We start from the raw sequence: 6705 nt of genomic DNA, 5'->3' as shown, positions 1-6705 counted from the left end.
TCCCTTTTTCTGCATGTTCGACTAAATCACTCAATCAGCTACTTTGCTTTTTCCTTAATTTCGCGAAAAAAGTGACTGCGGTTCCCACTACATCAGAATGGAACATTTTATATTTATTTGATGCTTCGAATCGAAAAGATGTAAGCTGTTTTCATAACATCATTAAGAAAATGGTATGAAATAAATTGTATTCTCATGGAATTGTGTTTCATTTGTTTTTAAATTCTAAGCTCAGAAACTCTTTAAATTGGGTTCGCATTTAGTTTCGAAAACAGATCTGTTTGCCGTGGTGTTTGATAGGCAAATATAAATGTGGACTATTTTTCTAAAAAAAACTTGTAAGTTTTTTTTAATAGATTATCAAAGCTTCGATTAAAGATACAACAGCAGTGCATTAAACGTGTCTTTTTAGAAGCGTAGAGACTAGAGATGTTAAATACAATTGCGATACATCCCGTTCACTTTATAATCAACAACCAAAAAGATGAGGCTCGAAAATGGCTTTAAAAACACTTGCTCGATCTCGCTCGAGGACTTCAACCTGCAAAACCATCCTTTCAGAATCGGCCGAAACGGCGTACTTATGCTGTCGGAAACGATGAGAAGCGAGATTAAGATTTTGTAGCGGACCCTGGCAAATCAGGAGAGATTTTTCTAGGGAAGATGCATTGGAGACACGGTACAACTTGCCGGGTATGCTCGGGTTCACCGGACGATTCGGGAGAAACCATTCACGATCGTTTATCGAACTGGGCTTTTTTTCGGCGCATGGTAACAACATTGTCCGTCACATAATCATCTCTAATGGTTTCTGCATAATTTTCACAAAGCGCCGGACCATTACTTAAATTGTGCCAAGGAAAAAAGTATTTACAAGGCAAGCTTATCTAACTTTCACTCTAAAGCATTGATACCTTGTATCTCTCAACATCGTTTTTTAAAATTGAAAAAAAAGTTTGTCAGCTGCGAAACGGGCGGCGCTTTGTTCCAAAACTTCATACGCCTCCATGTTTTGATTTGATCAGCTAGAAAAGTATCCTCAACAACACAATTAAAGCAGGATGCGTTTGAGCCGAAGACATGGTAACGGACCACTAACGATACAACCATAGGAATGCGTTCAGCGAACATTGAATGTGAGTCCTAGCCTAGAAAGTACTCAACGAGTATCATTGAGTGGTAAAAAACTTGCTTTGTGATTATCTTAACTTCCTCATTGTTGTATTGTATTGTTTTTTTTCGGTTCTAAGGGATTACCAACCAAACTGAGTCGAACAACAAATAGAACTGATAACCAAGATATAGTATCAACCCAGTCGCGGATACGGTGTGAATCTTTGACAACAAGCTGCAAGCTGCAGTCTAGCTCGCTTTACACTACTGTTATAAACTTTCCCATCCAATGTCGACAGCTCTTTCTAAAAGTCAAAACCTTTTCATTCAGTTTCTGGCAGTTTCTTTTTATAATCTTCAACCAAATCCTCTAATTCTAGATTACTTTGCTATATAATCTAATTAGTCAATCTTGGTTCTATTTTGCTTTTCTATCAACCTTATTGATACTTTTGCCTGCCTCTCTAATTCGTCTTTCCTTTCTTTAGAATCAACGAATCTCGATTTTGTGTCAATTGAAGTATTTGAGTGGCGGCTAAATTTTTGATTTCAACTAATTTGCTCTGACAACTTAGATTGGTTATGTGATAAAAAAGAATCAAATTTTTCTGAGTTTTTAGACTGATATGAAGTTCTAGATGTGTTATCTGCCTCGTGCTTCTCGGCTGCGACAATTGTAAGAAAATTCTTCCTGCAGGTCCTCATTGTTAGTGTGGTCGTCAATTTGTGAAGCCACATAACCTGTGCCGGACCTAATCTAACAGGGCCACAGTAATCAGTTCCAGAAATGTCTCAACAGTTTTTTTCTGTGAAGCTCTGGCATTTGGCCCTTTATGTGTCAGTTTTTCAGGACCGAGATTGAATTTCTGCATACTGTAAAATAGTTTTGTGACACTCAAAAAGCTCATTTTTGATTTTATTAGGTTTTTCAAAAAACTTGAAAAGTGCAATTTTTTTTGACACGTTTGCTACATGCTAATACGAATTACTCACTATCATCGAAATTATTTAAGTTTGAACTAAACTTAACACAAAGGAAAAATTCGTTAGACTAGAGAGTCAACACTAAAATAACAAAACTGTAAGAGAGGGAAATTTGTCGTTTTAAGACCCCAGCAATTAGGCTCTGCAGCTTTCAGGCGTCAAACGGTTACGCTTTTTGTGGTTGTTCAGAAAAGTAAGGCGCCTTAGCAATAAGAGAGTCGTAATATTCGATCTTTGGATTTGTGTTTGGAATTAAAATGTCCAATTTTATTTAGAATGAGGATACCCGTTGCTGATAGTTGTTTCTTTGTATTTTCACTTCCATAGCCTGAACAGTAGACAATAATGTAAAAATTTTGTCTTTTATCTCAGTATCCAGCTAACAATTTGTAATCAGCCTCCTGTTATTATTCCTGCTGTGCCTGGTCAGAGAACTGTTGATGACTTCGTGCCAAATTATAAGATCAATACGGCATTAGACATAATGATGAAAATAGTACTGAAAAAAATTTTGGGGTTCCCTAGCGCTGAAATTCAAACTCAATCCTTTTTTTTGTGAAACATGTCTACTTAACCTGCTGTTTAATTAGGGAAGCTTACGTAGCGCGTGATCTAAAGATACGTAAGCCACCGTTTTTACCAGTAGGGTAGGAAATTGAGTAGGTCGCTTGAAATCCAACAACACACGCGAAAGAAAACTGATGTTCGAAAAATCGATTTAATTCACTTAATAACTCCGTACCTGAACACTCATCATTACTGTCAGGCAACGAAATCTATAATCGGACGGGCGAAACCGGCTATGACATACTTGAAACTGATTGGGCTTTCAGTTTTACAAAGGTGGGTTGGGAATCAGGCAAATTGTTCAAATTTCAACACACGCGCGCAGAGAAAACCCTCGGACAAAAAATTTAACTGCTTTTGCCTGAAATTTCACTACCAGACCACTTAAATTGATATAGGTTTTATTTCGGGGATTTTAAGACAAAAAGTTTTTTCATCAGCGGGTTTGAGTTAAAATCCATTTAAAAATCAGTTAATTATTTGTTGTCTATGTCCAATTTCAAGGATTAATAATCCTTACACAATAAGGACTTAATAATCCTTAAAAGATCCCGAACTGAAAATGTTGTATTTAGATCTTTTAGCTGCTTTTGTTTTTTGATGTCCGTGGTCTTTGCTGTTGTCTGTTTGTGTGGCCTGTTGTGCAGATCCTGATGATTTGGACTCGGAAGCTGATGATCAATAAAAATCCATCTGTAGAGAGCTTGGTCAGTGATCAGGGCTCCAAGAAGTCTCTCGAGCTGAAAAAGTTTTAGTTACAAGAAACACCGTTGCTACTCTTTGGAATGAATAAAAGATGCAACGATTATCGGGTTTCATATAAAGACAAAACACCATACCAACTGATGCAAAATTCTGGGGGTTCAATCGAGTCGAGATACGTTGCCTGATAAAGACGATGAGGGGATGGGGAATGCTCGTTCACAAAAAAAGGTTCCTTGTGGGGCGCCAAAACTTGCGTTCAATCCCGTTTATTCAAATTAAAATTGGTCGAACAACAAAAATCACATCGTATTTTCGTTAATACAAACAGTTTTTGTCGTAATCACTAAGAAAATCAAAATCTGCTGTAAATTTCATACATAACATTAATTTTTTCAGTACAAGTTTTGCATGATAAACTAGTGCAAGTTAGCCAAATCAACCGGTGATTGTCTTTAAGACAAATTATTGTTTTTAACTTGTGCCATTCTGCCGGATGACACAGCACAACCTTCCCGCGACAGAAAAAAGAGTGACTAAAAGCCTTATGAACAGAAAAGTGTTGCGACGGAGGGTCAGAATGTTCTAGAATTTTTATTTTTAAAATTTCGATTGGAAGAAGAACATTTCTGAGAAATAGAAAAAAGACGGCCATTTTGAATAAAAAAGACGAAAATCAGAACCACGATATAGATTGTGAAGAACAGTTGTATCAGAGACAGAAAAACACGGAGCCTCTTATCGTGGCAAGAACACACGATAAGGACCTTAGCGACAGATATTTGTGGAGACGGAGGCTTCAGTGGGGGGAAGAGAAATACCACGGAACCCTCCCGGGACACGAAATATAAGAGATAAGAGTGTTATCTCAAGAAAATCACGGGAGCGGAGGCTTGGTCCCCCAGAGACTGTCTATGTAAAGGGACTGTATAAACTAACTTTAACAGCTGCTGTAATGTCCTAGATCTTAATTAAACACCGATACTATTTGATATTTCAGGACATGAGTAGATAGAAAAAGGGAAAGGGTCAATCCATCTCCAATGGATTTAATATAAAACTGTCACACAAAAACATATAGAAATAGGTGGTTCGAGCCGTGTTTTTAATGACAATCACGTAGTCTGAGGATCCGAGACTCAGCTATGTGGTTGTGTTCGCATGCAAAAGAAAGCTGATCAAAAGTCGTTTGACTGATGGCCTAAAAATGGTAACTTTTTACTTTGCCCTAGACAGACCAGAAAATCAACTGGCAAGGTCGAGACGGTGAAAAACGAGTAGAATTAAGGTAACTGACGCCTGCCAGTCGTTAATAGGTACTTTTTCTACGCTCCGTCGCTGTGTGATATTTGGGCGAATGTTACATAGACGTTTTTATGGCGCTCCTGGGTGGGCCTGTTAAAGGCATGAAACCATCATGATCAGCAAGCGTTTCAGCGACGTACCCTCCGCTCCGGGCGTATGCCCGAGCTAGAGGCCTTAATGACCGTTGTTGTACTAGGGGGAAGGTGCGTACCCTCCGTCTAGTACAATTTAGCTTTTTAACTTAGTTAACACCGAAAATTCCGGGGGTCGGAGGGTTAGGTGGGAAATCTAGAGCCCGCTTGTCCTGAGGTCCCAGGACCAAAAACAATTAAAGAGAAAGCGTAAAACCAAACAAAAATAGTGTATAACCAAGAAAAAGCCAAAAACAAATTTATTTAAAAACAAAAAAGTACAAAAAACAGTAAAAAAAAAAAAAAAAAAAAAAAGACCAAAAACAGTAAAAAACATAAAGTGACAGTTTATATGTTATTTCCGGACGAGATGTGATCTGACCTTCCTATTTGTTGTTGTTTCAGATTGATTTATATCGTTTCTGATAGAGAGATTGTGTGTTTTGGTGAAGGGTTGGGTACCCTCCCTCGAGTGTAATTTGAGTGTTTAAGCACGTTAATGGTGATTTTGCCGGTGACCGGAGGGTAGAGTGGCAGGCTGATCAACGTGTTCCACACTCAACAGGGACATCAAGGACAACATCCGCAACGACTGTTGGGTATCGTTGAAGCAATTTTAGTATCGTTCGGGTACTATTTCCTTAAAACTTAAGTGGTGGGGGGCACGATTGGCGCGGTCCGATTGTACCCTCCATCGATTACAAATTTCCGAGTTAAGGGTCTTAATTCGGATATTTTGGTGCAAAGGAGGGTATAGTACTATTTATTAACGACTATTTATAGATTATTGTCCTTACTATATATTACTTATCTCCTATTTAGACCCAAGAAACACCCATTTTTTGTCGAAAATTACCAATTTTCGACCAAACTGTAGACCCCCAAATTTTCGGATATCCGAGCTTTTCCGATAGGCAAAAAGCTTTTATATAGAGAGTAGCCACGTAGTTCGATCCCCTTTATTAAAGAAACCGCGTGAGCAAAGATTCAGTGGAAGTTAGAAAAACGAGAATTTTTCGACCAAAATTTTGATAATTTTCTGTATTTTGTCAATCTGTTTTGGGGATCGAGTTTTTGAGTTTTTAGAGTTAGAGCAATAAAATTTTTTGCGTTAGGAGCGTGCTAGCATAACGTGCTCGGTTACTAGAGAAATTTTTGGGTAACCCTCCGAGTAGCTCCGTGGATAGAGCTAACGACTTAAGGTTTGGAAAAGGAAGGAATCGGAGGGTCCAAATTTGATAGTTTTTGGCCAAATTTTTGTTTCTAAACCAATTTTGGTCCGGTTTTTTGCATTATTCCAGTGCCGTACAGGGCTACTACGCTCATTTCAAGTATTTTTAGGCACTTTCGACCGGAATTGCGAAAAAAGTCTTTCAGATCCTATACAGGTGGTGAAAAAGGCCATTTTGACGAACGCGTTTTTGGCGATTTCTCAAAGACTAGTTATCCGATTGGGATAATTTTGGTACCATAAGTCGACGTTTTTGACCACTTTTCCGAATCGCAACCGTTTTTGGGTTGATTATTTCGGAAAAGAAAAATTTTTTAGAATTTGTTGGTTCGGAGGGTCCAAGTAACGGGCAACCCTCCGAGCGGCAGAAAATTTTATCAAAACATCTTTTTATTCAACTGGGAAGGTTGACCGTGTCAGCCAACCTAGTTTTAAGTCAGGTAGACCGCTTTCAGAGGCTTTACTGCGGTGATTTAACCCTTTTTCTTGATTTTGGGGGAACCCTCCGAAGTGACCCTCCGGAGTCAGCTAAACCCTTTAGCAACCCTCCTTAGTGGAAAATCTCCACGAGATCACCCTAAGAAGTTGAAACAGCTCCCCCTAGAACCCTTAGCTTATTTTGACGCTTTTTGAAGCTAGTAGGAGAACCTTCCAAGTGAGATCAGAAAATTT

General features: G+C 38.5%; 1 protein-coding gene across 1 annotated transcript in view; it reads right to left on the bottom strand.

Moving 5' to 3' along the window:
• The window catches only part of LOC134847523 (cyclic nucleotide-binding domain-containing protein 1-like), a 380437-nt gene that overhangs the window by 56538 nt on the left and 317194 nt on the right, over nt 1–6705 (bottom strand). The gene's annotated exons all lie outside the window — the stretch shown is intronic.

This window comes from Symsagittifera roscoffensis, chromosome 6 (assembly GCF_963678635.1).
Source record: "Symsagittifera roscoffensis chromosome 6, txSymRosc1.1, whole genome shotgun sequence".
In the NCBI taxonomy this organism is placed as follows: domain Eukaryota; kingdom Metazoa; phylum Xenacoelomorpha; order Acoela; family Convolutidae; genus Symsagittifera; species Symsagittifera roscoffensis.
Note: the sequence above shows the minus strand (reverse complement) of the source record. Positions and strands in the feature narration are given on the sequence as shown.